Genomic DNA, 21,328 nt, shown 5'->3' with positions numbered 1-21,328 from the left:
CCACCGTTTGTCAGGGAAGAGAATCCATGTTGCAGAACTTGTGTAAAGCAGCAAGGTGTGCTAAACTTTTTTTTAAAAAAAGAGGTTTAGTTTATGGACTAAGAATAAATATTAGGTCTGTCAGCATTTGCAAAGGTTGACAGGTTGCATCTTTGAATAGAACCCGGCTATGACAAATAGCCTTTGCCAGAAAGACTATCACTTATACCTTTACAGTTGCTGTCAGTCCTGCCATACATTTCCAATTTTTACTTCAGTTTCCAGGTTTCTTGTGATTCCGAATTTGTTAATTGTGAATAAATATCAGACAGTATGTGGTTTTGCAGAGAATTACAAAGCAGTAATTTAAAAGAGCAGTCTGATGTCTTGGTTCATCATCAGCAGATTGTTGAGCATTCATGACAAGGGTGATTTGTCATTAAAGGTAGTGCAGGACTTGGAAGTTTAATGCATGACTGATCGTCACATAATTGGATTGGTAGTTGAACAAGTTCAGTCACCTTTCTCCCCCACCACACAATTTACCTCCCATCCTTCACCATCTTCAGCATAGCTGAATTGTGACGGCAGAGTGAAAGGATAGTTTTGGTTTATTGAGTGACATCTGTAAGTTTTGTAATGCAACTGGCAGGCATTACAGCGTCCACAACATGTGCCCAAAGCGATGGTCGGGTCAGGAAGAATTGGGAAAGAGAGGTCAGCTTTTGCGATTATTTCTGATTTTGTTGAGACAAAAATTCATCATCTGCTTCCAAACATTATGGAGCAAAATTTCTTCTATCAAGAATGTTAATGAAAAACTGGGACTGAAAACAAAACTCTCACAATGAAGAATTTTGTCCCTTTGTATTTCAATCGTCTGCTACTCAAACATGAGTAATACTGTGCATGCCAGAAACAGTCTGAATTTGTTCTGGTTGGAACTGAGTTATGCATGCCTGAGAAATTTTTATCTTGTACAAAATACAATAATATATCCTGCTTGGCCACTGAAGGAGAGAAATGGGGCTGTATGGGAAGCCAGTTGCAAACCAAATATTATGCAAGCTTTTATAAAGCCTCAAGCTTAAACCAAGAAAGAGGAGAGTATATTCAAGGAGCCTTTCCCAAACATCTGCTTCATTTAGGTTAAATTAATGCTTTTATATATTCTTGATATCCAAAGATTTAAATGTTAAAAATTGCAAAATTTAACAACAAAACTAAATGCATCCAATTGATAGGGACATTGTCGCACAGTGGTATGTTACTGGACTAAGTATCCAGAGATATGAATTCATATAACATCATAGCAGCTGGGAAATTTAAATTCAGTTGGTAAAGAAACTTGAAATTTAAAAGCATGTAACAGTAATGGTGACCTTAAAAATACTGAATTATTGTAAAAAAAACCTCTGTGGTTCACTCATGCACTTTATGGAAGGAAATCTGCCATTTCTTACCCAGTCTAGCCTATATGTAACTCCATACCTACAACAATGTGGTTGACTTTTAGTTGCACTCTGAAATGGCTGAGCAAATCACTCAGTTCTATGCAAGAAGGTGACTCTCAGCTACCTTCTTGAGGACAATTTAAGATAAGCCATAAGTCTCGAATTAAAAAAAAAACTAGCTGTGTTACTAAACATCATAATATTCAAATTAGAGATGTATTGAGCAACAGGGAAAAATTGGCTTTAATAACTAACGGCATTAAAGGGAGCCGAGTGCCAAATCTGAGAAGCAAAGATGAATAGCTATCAGATTATTAGCAATTGATTTGCCCCGTGCCTTGTTATTTGTTGTTCTAATGATCAAGACCCTGAGAATGTGACCAGTCAGGCAGTTTGTCCATTGACATCTAAGGAAACCTCCCCGTGAGATGATGGCTGATCAAAGGCACAAGTGCTTTAGAAAACTAATTTTTCAACATAATTTTTGTTAGTTAAATTAATAATCAAAGTATTAAAATATACTGAAATATTTCAGGAGTGACAGTTAAGTTTTTCAAATAAAGGAACCATTAGCATTTAAAGCAGACTATAAAACCAATCTGTTTCAGCTTCACTGGCTCCAATGGAAGATGCAAGTTAATAAAGAAAGGCTCACTAACATAAATGCATTCTTTGAGAATTTTGTAGTATATTGGTTAGATTACTGGACTAGTCGTCCATAGGCCTGGATGAATGATCCAGAGACATGAGTTCAAATGCTACCATGGCAGCTGCAGAATTTAAATTCAATTGCTTAAATAAACATGGAATAAAAAGCTAACGTTATTAATGGTTACCTGATTGTTGTAAATGTCCACCTGGTTCACAGATGTCTTTTCGGGGAAGAAACTTGGATCCTAACCTGATATGGCCTAATGAGCCACTTGATTGTATTCAACGTGGCAGCTCACCACCACCTTCTCAAAGGGAATTAGGGATGGGCAGTAAATGCTGGCCATGTTAGTAATGCCCACGTTTTTAGTAATGAGGTTGAACTATATTGGTTTGACTGTTCATATCGAAAATGATGAGCAGACCCTTGCTCTGCTTTGGAGGCATGAATGCCACATGGTCAAACCAAGTAACTAAGCTTCTAGTTGCAATATCCTCCCTGAAGAAATAATGACATGGCTAATAGTGACTATATTAAATGAGGTCCCACACTGACATTCATAGTAGACTCAAGACATTTCTGTGAATGTTATGTCAAAGGTAAATAATTAAGTCTATAAGACCATAAGACATAGGAGCAGAAGTAGGCTATTCAGTCCATATAGTCTGCTGTGCCATTCAATGAAATCATGGCTGATCTGACAATCCTCAATTCTACTTTCTTGCCTTTTCTCCATAACTCTTGATTCCCTTACTGACTAAAAATTTCTCTGTCTCAGCCTTGAATATACTTAATGACCCAGCCTCTACAGCCCTCTGCGGTAAAGAATTCCACAGATTCACTACCCTCTGAGAGAAGAAATTCCTCTTCATCTCTGTTTTAAATGGGTGCTCCCTTACTCTGAGATTATGCCCTCTGGTCCTAGACTCTCCCACAAGGGGAAACAACATTTCAGCATCTACCCTGTCAAGCCCCCGAAGAATCTTATATGTTTCAATGAGGTTGCCTCTCATTCTTCTAAATTCCAATGAATACAGGCCCAACCTACTCGACCTCTCCTCACAAGAAAAATCCCTCCACACCCGGGATTAACCTACTGAACTTTCTCTGGACTGCCTCCAATGCCAGTGTATCTTTCCTTAGATAAGGGGACCAAAATTGTTCACGGTATTCTAGGTATGGTCTAACTAGTGCCTTGTATATTTTTAGCAGGACTTCCCTATTTTTATACTCCATTCCCTTTGAAATAAAGGCCAACATTCCATTTGCCTTCCCTATTTCCTGTTGAACTTGTACGTTAGCTTCTTGGGATTCAAGCACAATGCTCCCAAATCCCTCTGTGCTGCAGCCTTCTGCAGTCTTTCTCCATTTAAATAACATTCAGCTCCTCTATTCTTCCTGCCAAAGTGCATAACCTCACATTTTGCTACATTATATTCCATCTGCCAAGTTTTTGCCCACTCACTTAACCTGTCTATACTCCTCTGCAGACTCCTTGTGTCATCCTCACCACTTGCCTTCCCACCTAGTTTTGTGTCATCCACAAACCTGGTGATAGTACATTCATTTCCCTCATCTAAGTCATTAATATATATTGTAAATAACTGAAGCTCCAGCACTGAACCCTGTGGCGCTCCACTAGTTACAGGTTGTCATACAGAAAATACCCCCTTATCCCAACTCTCTGTCTTCTATTAGTTAGCCAATCCTCTCTCCATGCTAATATGCTGCCCTCAACACTATGGACTCTTATCTTTTTAAGTAACCTTATGTGCGCTACGTTATCAAGCACCTTTTGGAAATCCAAATATATTACGTCTACTGGTTCTCCTTTACCTATCCTGCTTGTTCCACCTCAAAGAATTCTAATAAATTTGCTAGGCATGATTTCCCCTTCATGAAGCCATGCTGACTTTGCTTGATTAGATTATGTATTTCTAAATGCTCTGCTATTACATCCTGTATAATAGACTCTAACATTTTCCCAATGACAAATGTTAAGATAACTGGCCTATAGTTAACTGTTTTTTGTCTCTCTTTTCGAATAAGGGTGTTACATTGGCCATTCTCCAATCCTCTGGGATTTTTCCAGAATTTAAGGATTCTTGGAAGATTACTTCCAGTGCATCCACTATCTCTGTAGCTACTTCCTTTAATATCCTAGGATGCAACCCATCAGGTCCAGGGGACTTACTGGTCTTTAGCCCCATTAATTTCCCTTGTACTTTGTCTCCAATGATAGTTATTGTAATTTGACCCCCCCCCCCCCCCTCACCTTTTTGCCCCTTGATTATTTAGTATTTTTGGAATTCTATTAGTATCTTCTACCATGAAGACTGAAGCAAAGTATTTATTCAACTCCACTGCCATTTCCTAGTTCCCCATTATTATTTCCCCAGCCTCATTCTCCAAGGGGCCTATGTTCACTTTGGCCTCTCTCTTCCTTTTCATATATTTAAAGAAGCTCTTGCAGTCCGTTTTTATATTACTTGCTAGTTTACTCTCAAAGTTTATTTTCTCCCTCTTTATTATTTTTTGGTTGTCTTTTCTTGGCTTTTAACACTTTCCCAATCCTCTGGCTTACCACTAAACTTTGCCACATTGTATGTTTTTTCTTTCAATTTGATAATGACCCTAACTTCCTTGGTTAATCATGGTTGGTTTATCCCCTTCCTTGAATCCTTCTTCCTCACTGGGATATATCTTTGTTGAGAGTCATGAACTATTTTCTTAAACATCTGCCATTGTCCATCAACCATCTTTGTGCTAAACTGCTTTCCCAGCCCACTCCAGCTAACTCTACCCTCGTTCCATTTTAATTCCCTTATTTATGTTTAGCACAGTTGTTTTCAACCCAAGTTTCGCACTCTCAAACTGAATGCTAAATTCTACTATATTATGGTCACTGTTTCCTACGGGATCCTTTACTCTGAGATCATTTATTAAATCCAAAATAGCCTGATCCCTGGTTGGATTCACAACATATTGTTTCAAGAAACTGGCCCGAATACACTCTATGAATTCTTGCTCATGTCTACCTCTGTCAATTTGATTTTCCCAATCTACGTGAAGATGAAAGTCACCCATGATTAATGTACTGTCTTTTTCACATGCCCTTATTATCTCCTGATTTATTCTGTCCTACAGTATAGCTACTGTCAGAGGGCCTACTGCTCCCACCAGTGTCTTCTTCCCCTTGTTATTCCCTAGCTCCACCCATATGGATTCTACATCTTCCAATGCAAGATCCTTTCTTGCTATCATACTTACTACATCTTGTACTAGCAAAGCTACCCTACCACCCTTCATGCCTGTCCTTTTGAAAAGTCATATACCCATGAATAATTAGTTCCCAGCATTGATCTCCTTGTAACCACATCTCCGTAATGGCTATAAGATCATACCATTAACCTCTATTTGTGCTGTTAATTCATTTATTTTGTTCCAAATACTATGTGCATTTAAATAGAGAGCCATTAATTTTGCCTTTTTACAATTTTTTTCCCCTTGTGACCCTATTTGGTGCTGCTTTTTTATGTATGTACACTCTGTCCCTTCCTGGCATACTCTGTGTATCATTACCTAAATAGCTGCCCTTTAAGGCCGCCATGTCCTTTTGCTTTGTAACCTTTCCAGAACTCTCCCCCCTCTATTTAGTTTAAAGCCCACTCAACAGCCCTAGTTATTCAGTTCGCCAGGGCACGGGTCCCAGCACGGTTCAAGTAAAGTGTTCCCACCAGAACAGCTCCCTTCTACCCCAGTACTGGTGCCAGTTCCCCATGAACTGCCACCCATTCCTCCCATACCAATCTCTGAGCCACGCATTTAACTCCTTGACTTTTTTTTTTACCCTATGCCAGTTTTACCCTATGCCAGTGGCTCAGGTAGCAATCCCGAGATTGTTATCTTGGAGGTTCTGCTTTTTAATTTAGCTCCTAACTGTTCAAATTCTTTCAGCAGAACTTCCTTTCTGGTCCTATCAATATTGTTGGTACCAACATGGACAATGACAACTGGATCCATCCCCTCCCACTCAAAGTTCCTCTCCAGCCCTGAGGAGATATCCTTAAACCTGGCACTGGGTAGGCAACACAGCTTTCGGGAATCACACTCACGGCTGCAGAGAACAGTATCTATCCCCCTAATTATACTGTCCCCTACCACTACGATGTTCCTGTTTCCTCCCCCGACTTGAATGGCTCCCTGTACCACAATGCCGTGGTCAGTTCACTCACCTTCCCTGCAGTCCCCGCTCTCATCCACACAGCTTGCAAGAACCATTTTAACTGTTGTGCTATTGCAGGGGCTGAGGCTCCTCAAACACTACCCCCGGGTCCCCAAACGTGCTTCACCTGCTGTCATGCCCTCCTGTCCCTGATCACAGACCAAATTCGAATTACCCAATCTAAGGGGTGTGACCACCTCCTGGAACAAAGTGTCCAGGTAATGTTCCCCTTCCCTCGAGCTGCAAAAGGTACTGATGTGTTTGCTCTGGATCACCTTGGTGTCCAGCAGCTCCCACATACTGCAGCAGCAACACATTACTCACCTTGCCATCGCTATCATATTTTATTCAATTGATGAATTAATTACTCTAGTAACCCCACTCTTTACACTTTAATACAATTACTTTTTATACACACCAGTATCGATCTTATAATTAACAAGCTATCCTTAAGAAAAAGAGAAATGAAAGACTAAGGATCTAAACACAAATTAAAGACCTTACTTTACTTTGAAGACTGGAAATACTCACCAATCCTACTCCCCAATCAGCTGCTCTCGATGCTCTTTTCCCTCTTGCGCTCTTTAATGGTCTCACTCTCTCACTTTAAAGGCCCCACTCCTCTCGCACTCACTCCCACGCTGTTTCTCTCACACACTCTCGCTGTAAATGGCCCTGCTGTTTTCTCTCTCACTCTCTTGCTGTAAATGGCCACACTGTTTCTCTCACATTCTCTCGCTGTAAATGGCCACACTGTTTCTCTCACTGTAAATGGCCACGCTGTATCTCTCTCACTCTCTCGCTGTAAATGGCCACACTGTTTCTCTCACTTTCACTGTGAATCACTCACTTAACTAAGTATTGTTTGTTCTTGCAAGAGTCCATTGTTTTGATGCCTAATAGGTTTGGTCATATAATTTAGCTGAAAATATAACAAGTTGTCACATTTCCCTTCTGTAACATTGTACTGCTACTACTACCACATGACAGGAAAAGCTTATAATGGGATGTCTAGTTTGGCCATCCATTTGATGACCTCATAAAATGCCAAGTGAAGAAATGAGGGCTTCCTGCACCAGATATTCGTAGTCAGGTTGTTGTGATGTGTTCCATGGTCTGGGCCTTGTAGCCACAATTGTACCTTGGGTTGTCGCTCATCATCCATTTAAGGAGCAGGTGGCGCATCGTCAATGCTCTGTGCAGATTCAGTGAGTGCTGACACTGCCCTGGAGGAAGGATGAAGTCAAAAACCTCTGCTTTTGGGTCAGTGGTGAACTTCTGACTCTTTTTTCTGGACGCATTCCAAATTCTGTCCAACTGGATTGTTGGTTGATAAATATTAGCTGCTGTTCCCAGAATGGCCAGTGCCATTTTGAGTGCTTTCAAGTGCGTTTTTCAAGACTTCATCAAATGGAAGACTGGTGTTGTTCATATTTTTCTCTATTTCACGCAGCACAATGACGTTCTGAATGGCAGGTGGCTTGATATGGGACAACATCTGGAGCCATTCAGTTGGAGTTCACGTGAGCAACCCTGATGCCGTCCTCATGACAGCATTTAGCTGCACATCTACCATCTTTGTGTGCCCAGCCGCAGCATTATGATCAAGCATTATTCTGCAGCGCAGTAGACAAGGGCCACTGTTGCGGTCTGCGTTCTGGCCGTTCTCACCTATCGCATTCCATCGAGTTTTAGAACCAAGCTCACTCTGGTTTATACTTTCTGGCCCCTGTTGATGAGGTAAAGTCAATAGGTGAGAGTGAAAGCATGAAAGCACCGTAACCCATTTAATTTTAAAATAGCAATTTGGTTTGAGCTAGACCATTGTATTAAGCAGTGGGAATTGATGTGTGCAAAAGTGAATGATTATAACATTGACACTTCCATAAGTATTTGGACCTAAAGTGGAGAAAAAGAAAGCTGTGAAGATCTGATATCTCGTACTGGTGCAACATGCACTTGTTTGTGTCCGTGTAGTTATCTAGTTATAAGGAAAATTGCAACTGAGGAGATAGATCATCTCACGTGCTGGATGGGTTGGTGCAACAGTGCATATTGCAGTTGCTGCTATTCTAATCAAGGAAATAGTCATTAACTATATAGTAGAAATAAATATGTCATGATTTTTCTTCCCAGATCCCCTGTAAAGCTGATTTGTGAGGAAGGGGAAGGACGAGATTGCTAAGTAGTCATTCTAATGCCCTCGTCTGAAAGTACTCATTCGAGATATAGTTCCACAGGCATCAGTGGCCCTCCAGTAACTCGTCATGCATCTGTTTGTTTCTAAACCCTACCCTGTCTTTACCCAGCAGTGATAGTGATCAGGAGTATGAATTCTGTCTGAATAAGGCCATTTTTCAAGCTCCTAGCTGTGATCAGCTAACTCAAACAAGGATAGCAGATAGAACCTGGGAGCTTGCTGGTCTGAATGACTGTGTTATGCCAGTCCAAGCCATTGGGATTTATTGTAAGCTACACTTCACAAACTCTACTATAAAATGATTGAAAGTAATGTGTTTGCCAGAATCTTCCAACACCGTATTCCGGTATCAAACTAAATTGTATTGTTGGCAAACACAAGTTTCCAAGTTAGAAGATGGAGTAATGAACTCCACATGGTCGAACCATATTATTAAGCTACTAGTTGCAATATCCTCCCTGAAGAAATAATGAAATGGTTAACAATGAATATATTAAATAAAGTCTCATTGTGACATTCATAGTAGACTCAAGACATTTCTATGTATGATGGATGATGTATCTTTTAGGATGCATAATGTCTGTGCAAAGTAATTTTGTACATTTAAATCTTCACGGAGTAAGGAGTTAAGACTCTTATTTTATTCACAAATTTTTGGTACAGCAAAGTACTGTATTCCTTCTAACATTTTGCATGTTTCAGGTTTCTACTGTAAAGTACTGATTTGTGTTGTAATTCTTGATGGGGAGCAATCAGTTTCCTCTTTTTGCTTGGCAAATGCTGGTATGTCTCCGAGCACCTACAATGTACTTATTGGGCATCCCTTGTTCCACTTCCATTCTGTGCCTTCTCTAAACTGTGTAGAACTGTACCTTTGTTGTGCCCATTGGATAACAGTGAACATGGTTGAACTGGCATTGGTTTTGTTTACTTCCCTGACTTTTATGTACAGTATGTCACACGCAACGTTTCTGTTCACCATTCAATGTTGTACTGTCCAACTTAATCTTGAACTGAGTGCAGTAACAGTGTTGTGAAGGGGACTGTACTCTGTTGTGTAGAAACAATCTTTTAATGGATATTTTCTTTCTCAAAAAGCAGGAATGGTTTAAATCATTTGTATATGTTTTATTGAGTATTTTCCAGAATATCTGCTTCTAGGGATTAATCCACTCAGTGTTTTATACTTCTTTGGACTTTTATCCCTGTGTCAGTGGAACATGGTTTAGTTTTCCTTCTCTCAATTTGACTTCATTTTCTCTGTGCACCTTCTTTCAAATACTGTAGATCTATGACTGAGCTGTGCCAAAACAGCAATTTTCTCTACCATTAATTGGCAAACGTCTTCAGGATTGGAAAGTTAATTCATTGCTCGCTTCTGTGTTGGCAATTGTGACCTGACAGTGAAGTTGGGCAGCAGATGTGAAGGGCATGCTGCGAGTTTGGCCCAAGCAGGGGTTTTCACCCTTGATTGCCAATTTTGTTGAGGTGGAAGGTTCAGAGCGGAGGCAAGAGGCTTCCCCAAAAAGCGGGAACAATAGGATGAGGGCAAGTCAATTCATGGTGCTCTCATGCCTCAGCTGTTCTGTCTTTCCATTTGTACAAGATTGGCAGGGATGGAGTTTAAAGGTGATAAATTACTTTGTAAAAAACAAATTTGGAGAAGAGTGTACGTAAGAAACAAAGGGGAACACCTCCAAGTGCCTCATTTTAACAACTGTGGATTAATCCCTGGTTTTAAAGGTGTGCAAAATAAATTAATGACACTAATGCTCCGGTGACTGGTTTCAGAGAAGTGTAACGTTAACACAAAATACAGCAACAATCCCATATGGAAGCACAGAGAGAGTCATAAAGGTACACACTGCAACATTCAGGTCCATCCTTACATTCTGCATGAACTATCCTTTACATAAAACCCCTTATTTGAACAAGTCCTTTGGTCATTCATTTTGTTACAATGATTATTTGTTTTTTTCCTTGGCGGTACATGTAGGGGAAATAATAAGCTATTAAGGGCATGGTATTGTTCACCTGTGTGGTAGTGTTTTTTACATTCTACCTACAGTCTTGGTTTCTCTCTTGCTTCCTTTCGACAGCACTCTGCCCTGTACTGTCCCCTTCCTTTTATATTTTAAATTGCTGTTAATCTACCAAGCTGCGCTTTTCTATCCCATCGGTTGGTCTGCTGGAGGGATGATGGGAAAGCCAAGTGGACATTCATTCTGAACCTGTCTAATTGTGTGGTGAAAGTTTCAAGGTGGCCAACGAGCATCTTCGACACCTACAGGGAAGTGCCTTTTGCTGTGAAGATTCTTTAGTTGGGAAGGGAGTTTTATAAATAATCAGCTTGCATAGATAATGCCTCCCTTGGCACTTTGCTGCAGGTTGGGGAAATTGGTATATTTCTGGCGAATTTTCCCTCTCAGCAAGATTGGTGAGAAGGATAGGAATGGCGACAGCGAATAACATAAGTTGTAGTTTTTTGGAAGACGGTGCTTTGTTTCCCCCAAATATTGTGCACCAAATGAGTGAGGAAAATTACAGAAGAGAATGTTTTTATAAATAGCCAAGGGTCCATTTGACAACAGTTGTTCCTAGTACCACTCTGAGAAAGCAACATGTTTACTAATGTTTATTAAGTTATTCAGTGTCTGAGTATAGAATCTTTTTGTATACAGTTATATTCCCCCTCAATCCTCTTCTACCTTCCCAGGTTTCTGTTTTTCAACCAGATGCCAAAAAATCAGAAAGTGAGGGATGAGGGTCTTCAGTTCTGTGGAGAGACTAGAGCAGCTGGGATTGTTCTCCTTGCATCGGAGAAGATTCGGAGAGAATTTAATACGTGCTCAAAATTATGAGATTTGGATAGAGCAATAAGGAGAAGCTGTTTTCACTGGCAGTAGTGTCAGTAAACAGAGGATGCAGATTTCGGAGAATTGGCAAAAGAACCAGAGAGAAAATGAGAATTTTTTTAAACGCAGTGAGTTTTGATGATCTGGAATACATTGCCTTAAAGAGCGGTGCAAACAGATTCAACAGAATCGAAAGAAAAATAGATATATCATTGAAATGGAAAAAATTGCAATGCTATGGGGAAACAGCAGGGGATTAATCTTTCCAAGGGACAGCAAAGGCATTTTGGGCTGACTGACCACATCCTGTGCTGTCAGATTCTATGATGCCTGCTTTTCTGATTTATTTACTTTGTGGCCCCAGCAAATGCCATGACATTGACATTGTGCTTCACCTTGCGTATTGGTCAAATTCAAACAAACATTTACGTTTAATTGATTTGTCATTTGTTACAGCATTCGAATTTCATGCCATTATTTGCAGCAGGAAATCAGTTCTGATGCTGGCACATCTGATACCCCAAAGCACTATGCAGGTTGCTACTCAGTGTATAACTTCAGATTGGAAATTGTCACTTTCTTGCTCTTCACACGCTGTAAATCAGTGGAATCAAAAACTTAAAATCGCAGGAAATCATGATGGCGTTTCTTTTGTTTTTGTCATTCATGGTGTGGCAAACACTGAAATCATTGTAAAAAGAATTGTCCAGCTCATTATGCCCCTTCCAGATCTCCAAAACAGCTGCCCACTAAGTTCCATTCTTTGGTCCTTTCCCTATTATCATTCTTGTTCAAATATTTATCCACTTCTCTATTGAAAAATGAATGGTCCTGACAGTATGTGCCCATTGAACCAACAATTCCAAGTGCACACTGGAAACTGTCTAGCAGACTCCTGAGTTGAAAATTGACAAGTCACTCATCGCACTCCAGTCAATTGCTGATAGTTCCAAGGAATCATTTGTACGAAAAAAACCGGATTATCCAATAACATAAATTCCAAGCAAATAATAAGCAAGGTAGGAATTTACTACACCAGCAACTTGCATTTATATAACCTCTTCAAAGTCACTTATTTTGTCAAAAATGGACATCAAGTCAAACACAGAGTTACTGGCAGGGGTAGCCAAAATCTGTTAGGAGGTGGGTTTTAAGACGATTAAAAGCAGGGAAAGAAGAGTGGTTCAGTTAGAGAAATGCATAACTTAAGCATTGATGGCTGAAGGAATAATCAGTAATGGTAGGTGAAGGGGAGAGGCACAGAAGTCCAGGGACATTTGTAGTGCTGGAAGAGGTCATGTCAACAGGGTTTAGCAAAGCCATGACGAAATTTAGACACAAACAGGAGAACTTTAACTCGGCAGCATTGGAGGACTGACAGCAAGCTGATTTTAAGTGAACAAAGGCTACAGTGGCAGGTCAGTGGAACTTGGTGCAGGATAAAATACAGGCAACAGAGCTTTGAAATGAGGCAAAATGGTCAGAACATGGGGCAGAATTTGACGTCCCTGTGGGGGCTGTGGCGGGACCATAAAATCCCATTGGTGTAAAATTCCACCCAGGGAAGAAGAAACCAACCAGGAAAGCACTTGAGTGGAGTGTGGTGGTGACAAAGGCATGGATGTTTGTTTCGAAAACAAATGGGCTGAAGCAGCTAATAATATAGAGTTGGAAAAAAGAGGTCCCTGAAATGGAGAGATGAGATAATGTCAGAAGTTAAGCTCGGGTTTGAATAAGATAACAAGGTGTCAAGTAGTCTGGTTCAACCTGAGCCAATGGCTGAAGAAGTGAATGGAACTGTGTTGAGGGAACAGGATCCGTGGCAGGAGCCGAAGACTATGGTTTTGATCTTCCCGGTGTTTAACTAGGTGGAATCTATGGCTTATCCAACACTGAATGTTGGACAAGCAGAGTGACAACACAGAGGCAGTGGAGAGGTTGTGAGAGATGGTGGCGAGGTAGAACTTGGGGTTGTCAGCATACTATTTAAACTCAGCCCATGTCTTCAGATGATGTCACAAACTGGGAGGAGGCCCAAGAACAGATCAATTTAGTGCTAAAAGTATAAAGTAATCAGTGTAATAAAATTAAGCAACTTGGAAGTAAGAGTAATGACTGTAATGACACCCAGATAGAACTTTGACTTCACAATGAGTGGAAAATGCTGTTATATTGACAAGCCTATGTAAACTTCAGGGAAGAATAGCACGAACTGGCTTCGTACTCAGTTTACTCCAGAGCAGCAGCATTAGTTAGTAATTTTTGTAAAGTGGCTTATTCACAATTAAGTGAAATACAGATGTAAGGCAAAGAAGAAACAAGTATTCGTTTGAATCATGTCAGAAAGATGAGGCGGTCTAACTGAATCAGTCACTAAAAGCACACAAATCCCAATTGAAGAATGTGGCTGAAGCACAGGCAAATTGATTTGTTCACCTAATGGAAAGAGAGTTTCCAGTTTAGAAAATGTTTTGAGTTGAGCTGACCTGTCACGGATAAAGCCCCACTTCATGTTCACTAACACAGCTATTTAACTAATGTTGAGGGCCATAGTGAACAATGAACACTGTTGCCATGTATTCATTGTTCCTATTTACATTTCCCGTGGTGGTGAGCTTCTTTCATCCAGGCAGAGTTTAAACACTGGACCTTGAGGTTGGCAAAGTAATTTTCAGGACCCAATCCAGGCTCCTCGCATGTGTTCTTGAGTCATTTTATGAGGATCATTCCTTTGGGGAAGGTAATTCACCGAGCCAACAACTATCTGCCTTCACTGTTTCAGGCAGAAGGCAGATAGTTGAGGGAACAGGGAAGGAGGTTGTAGAATGTCTTTCTCAAATGTGCTTAAACTAATTATAGCCCTCATTAATAAAAAAAAATATTTTAATGCACAAGCTGCAATCAGACTTGAAATCTTATTTAATCGCCTATGTGCAAGATCAGAACCACAACGAGAAGGCTCGGTGGTCGCGGATCTTTTCTTACGAAGTTAAGGGATCAAAAGCCAGGATGAGGGACTTGAGCTTTGTAGATAGATTGGAGAAGTTGGGTTGTTCTCCTTGAAGAGAAGGTTGAGAAGAGATTTGGTAGAGGAATTCCAAATCATTAGGGGTCTGGACAGAGTAGATTGGGAGAAATGGAAGGATCAAGAACCAGAGGGCACAGCTTTAAGGTAATTGGCAAAAGAAGCAATGGCAACATGAAGAAACATGCAGAGAGTGGTTAGGATCTGGTGTGCACTGTCTGAAAGTGTGGTGGAGGCAGGTGCAATCAAGGCATTCAAAAGGGAATTATATTGTCTGAAAAAGAAAAATGTGCAGGGCTGCGATGGAGTGACACTAACTACATTGTTCCTTCATAGGGCTAGCACAGACATGATGGGCTGAATGGCCTCCCATACTGTAACTATTCTATGAAAAACAATCCTATTCAGTGAGGCTGTGTCTCATGCCATTGCCACATTTTCTCCAGGTTTTAATTTGACCAATAGTGAATTGAACTTGAGTGAAATAACAAAGGACACATTGGACTTTGGGAAAATGAGATTGTTTGTTACTCATACAGCAATGCATCACTAAAGCCATCAATTTGCATGTTTGACAGAGTTTTGAAAACCCCAAGATATATTCAATCAAGATTAATTTCCTTCATTCCTTTCTTAAAAAAAATTCTTGAGCGGATTTGTTCAAAGTTATAGTGCCTTTAAACGGAGTGGCGATGACTGAGTGAACAGGTTCAATTTGCTTGTGGGCAGACAATCTCAGAAGAATCAGCACGCATGCTTAAAAGGCAGACTACTGACCACAGTTTCCCATCATCCCCTCAAGCAATGTCATATTTAACAATATATTTAGCTAGTTTTATTGTTACAAGCCAATTAAGAATATTGGCTGTCCACAGTAAATTCAACAATCCTTGTCATGGGCCCCTGGTGATGGTATTTCAGAGCTGTTAGCAATCATTATTAAAGCGAACCGATATATTGTGGCAGGATTATTCATTCAGGCCTCCTGCACTTGTGGACATGGAGTATAAGTAAGGATGAGAAAGCCAATCTGAGGTATAGAATCTAGTTCAGTTTCCTTTAAGTCATTGCAGACCCATTCAGCTTCTTGTCAAAGTAGAATCCTTAAAAATCCTTCCTCTTGAGTTACTCTGCTGAGTCTTGGGACTTGTTTGGGCCAATACTTTACTCAATTAAAACAGCCATTTCAGGTGCAACCAAGATTTAAAAAGGCAGAAGCATTCGTTGGAAACCTGTCAGAATAATTAGATTGCCCATTGATTGGTTAAAGTCAGAACACTGAGGTTTGTGTGTAACAACTGTGGTAAACAGGAGCAATAGGTTTAAGAGGCAATCACAAAGGCATTTTTTTGTATAAAATGTAGAAGGAAAACAATACTTCTTGTAAATACTTGCATTAAACATGTCAAGCTGCTCGCCCTGACAATACATTAACTAACTTAACCAAAGGCACAGCCCATAGATACCACCAACTGCTGAGGGTACCTGATTCAGTTCCATATTCTTAACTTGATTTCTACCACATAGGCTCTTGATGAGATGGTTCTGCATCAGAACCATCCAGGTCAATGCTCTGGTTCTACTTCCTGGTCCAATCTACCTGCACACACTTGGCCTCAATCCTTGTTGCTGTTATAACTTTTTTAAATTCTTGTTGAAAAGAACTTCTTTCTTCTTTACTCACTATTTTTTAATAGTTTTCTCACTCCACATGCCGTCCATAGCCAAATCAGGAGACTTTTCTCATCACACATTTCTCACCACGTTGTTCTGTTGTCAGCCCTGGTAGAGTGCAAACCTCAGTAAAACCCACATTACAACAAGATGCAAATCTACATCTAACCTATATTGCAAGATACAAGCCACACCTTGCATCTTTATAGCGCCTTTAACATAGTAACGCCCCAAGGTGTTCATCATCAAACAAAATTTGACTGAGTCACTTAAGGACTGAGGGCAGATGACCAAAAGCTTGATCCAAGAGATTTTATGGTTTCTTATAAGAGGAGAGAGAGATTAAGGGAGTGAACTCCAGAACTTAGAGGCTTGGCAGCTAAGGAACGGTCCTCAGTGATGAAGCAGTTAAATCGTGCTTGGTCAAGTAGCTAAAGTGGAGAAGCACAGAGATCTCAGAGGATTATTATCCTGGAACAGGTTACAGAGATAGGAAAGATTGAGTTCAAAGAGGGGCTTGTCAACAATGACAATTTTAGAATTAAGGCGTTGCTTAACCAGTAGGAAATGTGTAAGTCACTGAGCACAGGGGTTATGGGTGAACAGGACTTGATGTGAATTAGGACACATAAAACAGAGTTTTAGTTGCATTCTCATTAACAGAAAGTAGAACATGGGAGGCCCATATACATTGAGTGAGTCAAATTTGAGCTAACAAATGCATGGATGAGGGTTTCAGCAGCAGATGAGCTGAAGCAGGAGTGGAATTCAGCAGTATTACAGAGGTGAAAGTAGGTGGTCTTGGTGATGGAGAATATATGGCAGTGGAAGATCAGTTCAAGGTTAAATATTATACCAAGCCTGTGAACAGCCTGGTTCAACCTCAGACTGTGCCCAGGGAGAAAGATGAAGTCAGAGGTTAGGAATGGAGTTTGTGGTGGTCGCCAAAGACATTAATTTCAGTCATCTTGATTTTAATTTGAGGAAATTCTGCCTATCCAGTCCTGGCTGTTGGACAAGCATCATAACAAATCATAACCAGTGGAGGAGTCAAGAAAGAGGTGGTGAGGCGTTACTGGGCAGTTTTGAAGTTATGATTTTTAAAGATGTTATTAAGGGGCAGCATGCAGATAAAACAAAATTGAGGGCCAAGTATCGCTCCTTAGGGTAACAGTGCAATTCTGGGTAGAGGAACCATTGCAGGGGATTCTCTGGCTGAATAGGTAGGTGAATACTGAGCTGAACAGTGTTGGAGAGGAGTTGGAAGAGGATGGTGTATAAACTGTCAAAGTTGGCAGACAGGTTGAGAAAGCAAAGAAGAGACAGTTTACCACAGTCACGTATGATGTCAATTGTTACTTAGCAACACGATAAGCAAAGCCATATTCAGTCTACACCAAAGTTTCATTTTCTATGTCACATCTTCCTCCCCCGATTCCACCTGTTGTGAACTTTTCCCACACTAAGAAGGAGACAACAGGGCTGCTGTGAGCCATTGGCTTGAAGGTGTACTTGAGTAATACGAATTGTTTCCCTTCCTCCTTATGATTGAGTGTCTCGTAGCACAACACCTTGCTCTCAAATGCCCAACTGAGGTTAGAAACTCACTATGAAGAATTAGAAAAAGCAACTGTTAAAGCACACTTTTTTCACAGTCAATACTGTTCTATTACCATTTTTCTAAGTTGCCATTTTGCTAGTATTGCTGATGTACAGCAGTCTCCAAGGATAGGAAAAGGAGATTTCATTTTACTTGGCCAAATCTAAGCTTTCCTAATACCTTTAAATATCTTTTGCCCTTCCATTTTTAGATCCCCTCCTAACTGTGCACATCTAAGGAGCCAGAGAGAGCAGAACCTGCATGTAAGGCCATCACAGTGTGTCATTTCGCTCTGTAATGGGTACTCTGGCATATGAGTGCTGCTCAGAGCGATGTGATCTGTTTTCTCTTCCATGCCAGGTTGGGACAATAGGATGGTGCTCCACATGATCCCCTGAAAGCACAGCGCAAAACTGGGAACTAAATTGTGGGGTATTAGCATTCTGTTATTTGGTGACGAGTTAATTTCAAACTAGATTTTTTTTTGTGAAATCTGGTTATTCCAAGTGGGTTTTTTCCCTCTTCCTCAGTTTGAATATTGCTTCACTAAATGCCGACTGTACGTGAGAGTCAGTTGGGTGGGGAAGCCGGTCCTAAGCACCTACCATTGAAGTGTGCAAGAGTTTCCCAGGCACCAAATCTGAGATTGGGAATTTAGTGTGGAAGAATGAAGCTGTGAACTGAATTCCTACCTGTCAGAGACATTGTTTGTTGGTACCTCAGAATCAGATCTTGAAGCAGAAGTGATTTGCTCACTCAAAGGGAAGTGTGTCTATTTAAATCATCTTTTGGGAATGGATTTTAGCCCAAGTTTGTCTATTTATAGATTCAAGTTTCAGTTGAGCATATTTAGTGAATCTAAGTGTTCATTCTTTAGATTATACTTTGAAGCTGCAGTGCTGAGTCTGGAGGCTGACTGTTTGGATGGGCATTGGAAGAGGCAAGCAGAAACGAAAAGCTCAGCTGGCCGAGCAGAGGGCCCAGAGAAAACAGAGACCAGCGAATCGTGCACCTTCTCAGCCCATTGTCTTCCTCTGAAGCAAATGCGACAGAGACTGCCATGCCAGAGTGGGGCTCCTGAGCCACACCAGGTGATGCTCAACACAGCTCACCTCCATGGCGCAAACCATCGTCTTACGTGATGGAAGGCTGCCACCAGCTAACTCAGTGTGAGCACAGCCAAAAAAGAACTAAAACCTGTTTTGTTTCAAGAAGCAAAATGATCTCATAATAATCTTTGGGGTATGAAGTATTTAGAAACAAACCGGATTGTTGTTAAAACAGGTTTGGAGACCTTATGTGTAGAACTCAGGACAACATCCTTCCTTTTACAAGCCAGCTGTGGCTGCCAACACGCTGATCTATCAGTGCTGAGTGAGGAGTCGATTGTTGGGATGTGCCTCAACTGGAAAACTTGCAGGATTTGTTGGGATGGATGGAGAATGGAGCTGTAGCCCATGCTAGACAAACATGGAACAGCGAATGCTAAGTCAGTAACTCGAGACCTTGATTCCTTGCTTAGGGTGAAAACAAAGAATAGTGTCAATCTTAAAAAAGTATCCATTACTTTTAGATAAAATATTGCTTGCATACCAATTTAACCTGCAAACCTATCCCTCATGTAATGAAACATTGAAGGAGTTAGCTGGGTCAAGGTGTTAACAGCTTTGAAATACTAAAGTTCGGTCCATTTGAAAGACTTGTACAAGGTCATAGAGGCTTTTAAACTCCTCCTTTTTGTTTTTTTTTCCTTTTTATTTGAACTGTAAATGGGTAGAATGTTCAAAGACCATATTAATGCAAATCTAAAGTACTGTCACTGGATGCAAAAGAGAAAATGATGGGTTCTATACTCCAATGCTGCCACATTTTTTGGTAAGCAGAAGCAAATCAAATTGATCAAGAAACGTACTTAGTACACTCCAGAAGTAAGATAGAAAATGTGTTGTATAATCCTTTTTTTTAAAATTGCGCTTTAGGAAAGAAGAAAGGTAGTGTGTCCCACTTGGCTCTCACCCAGGAGGTCTGGGCCCACGAGACCTGAACCCTGCCTGATGTTTCAAACTGGCCATCTCAATTGAGAGAAATCTGGCACCTTGCCTATGGGTACCACATCCAGTGTTCCACAAGTTGGTGGGTGAAGGAAGGTTGGTCGAGGTCGGACAAGAGGACAAATGAGCCGTCCTTGCTGTTTTCTTCTACTCACTTGGGGATGGGTCTTTGAGGCACCAGCCTTCCTCCCGGGCAAGCTGGGTAGGAGTGAGCGCGAGTGGCAAATGTCGAACAGGAAATAGGAGAAGAGAAAATGGTCAAATTAAAAAGGAAATGATTTAATTTCAGAAAAAAATTATCCCATTTAGGAACATTTTTTGAGTTTGGTTGGGGGTTGGATGTGGCTGGTGGGAAGAGAGGGTTAAGAAATGACCATCAGTGATGTCTCACATAAAATGCATGATCGAAAATAGCTCAACCAATGTCATAGTTTATACCAAAGTGTATGCATGTTCACAACTCTTCCTTTGAGCATTCTACCTGAGTATGGAATGAGCCCTTTCACCAGTACAGATACACTGTTAATGGCTCCTGCGTGGAGTTGCCTCAAATTTTGAATTCACAATGCAAGATTTCTCTTCCCTGTGAAACTATTAGATTTGGTATGAAGCATTGTGCAGGGAATTTACTCAACTTGAAATGTTATCAAAAAAGAGCACCTGAATTTAAAATAAACCTTTGAACATGTTATCTTCCATAAAGATTGATTTTAAATCTACTGGACTGATGAAAGGGTGGTAAAAGCTATTTTTAGTTCCATTCTTTGATTAATTGTAATTTATGCTACAAAGCTGCAGCATCCCTTTTGTTATTAACACTGAATAGTTTAAAGAATGATGTTCTAGACTCTCCATTTGCCATTCCTATCATAACATGAATCCTGGCCACATTGTTAGAGATCCAGGCCAAAATCTGATTTATTGGACTGGATAATTGCATGAGCTGCTCTAAAAATCAGCAGTGTTAGCACAGACTGTTAGTGACTGCATTCAATTTGTTCAGGTTACTCCTGCCATGGAAGCCCACAGGTACCCTATTATAGAATCCAATTGTCTCTGGGAAGACTTTTTCTTTGTTACCTTACCAGTAGGCCATTCTCAAAATGAAGACAGAAAATATAGATTTGTTATCCATTGAACAGACAGAGCCATTGATGGGGAATAACAAACAATTAGACTTGGCCAAGCAATTTGGTTAACATATTGGTCTTAGTCATAGGACTTAGCAGAAGTAGGCTCTTTGGCCCTTCAAGCTTGCACCAATCACCTGTCACAACTTTAGTTTTTTGGCCATATTTACTCACTCTCTCCTTTCCCCCATTCTCATCCCATTGTTGCATGTGTTTTTTCTTTGTCAGGGTCTCCATTTCAAACCTGGTTTGTCTCTTTTTTTCAATTTCAGCCCTCACCTGTCAAAAAGGACAATGGTGGAGCTTAAACTGTGAATTTCAACAATGCCACTGGAATAAGTCTGCTTTCCTGCCACTCATTTCTTCAATCCCTGTCTCCGCCTCTTGACTAATTAATTCAGACACTTCACATCTTAATAAAAGGACAAACACTGAGTCAAAGTCTAAGATGAGAGACTGTCAAAAACCTAAGCATAGGCCTCC

The 21,328-nt window shown here is 40.5% G+C and overlaps 1 protein-coding gene across 50 annotated transcripts in view; it reads left to right on the top strand.

The window, feature by feature from the left end:
• Positions 1-21,328, top strand: part of LOC121289984 (calcium/calmodulin-dependent protein kinase type II subunit beta) — a 256,532-nt gene that overhangs the window by 184,068 nt on the left and 51,136 nt on the right. The gene's annotated exons all lie outside the window — the stretch shown is intronic.

The sequence above is a fragment of the Carcharodon carcharias genome, chromosome 17, assembly GCF_017639515.1.
Source record: "Carcharodon carcharias isolate sCarCar2 chromosome 17, sCarCar2.pri, whole genome shotgun sequence".
Taxonomy (NCBI): domain Eukaryota; kingdom Metazoa; phylum Chordata; class Chondrichthyes; order Lamniformes; family Lamnidae; genus Carcharodon; species Carcharodon carcharias.
The sequence above is the reverse complement of the archived record's forward strand: the minus strand, read 5'-3'. Positions and strand labels throughout refer to the sequence as shown.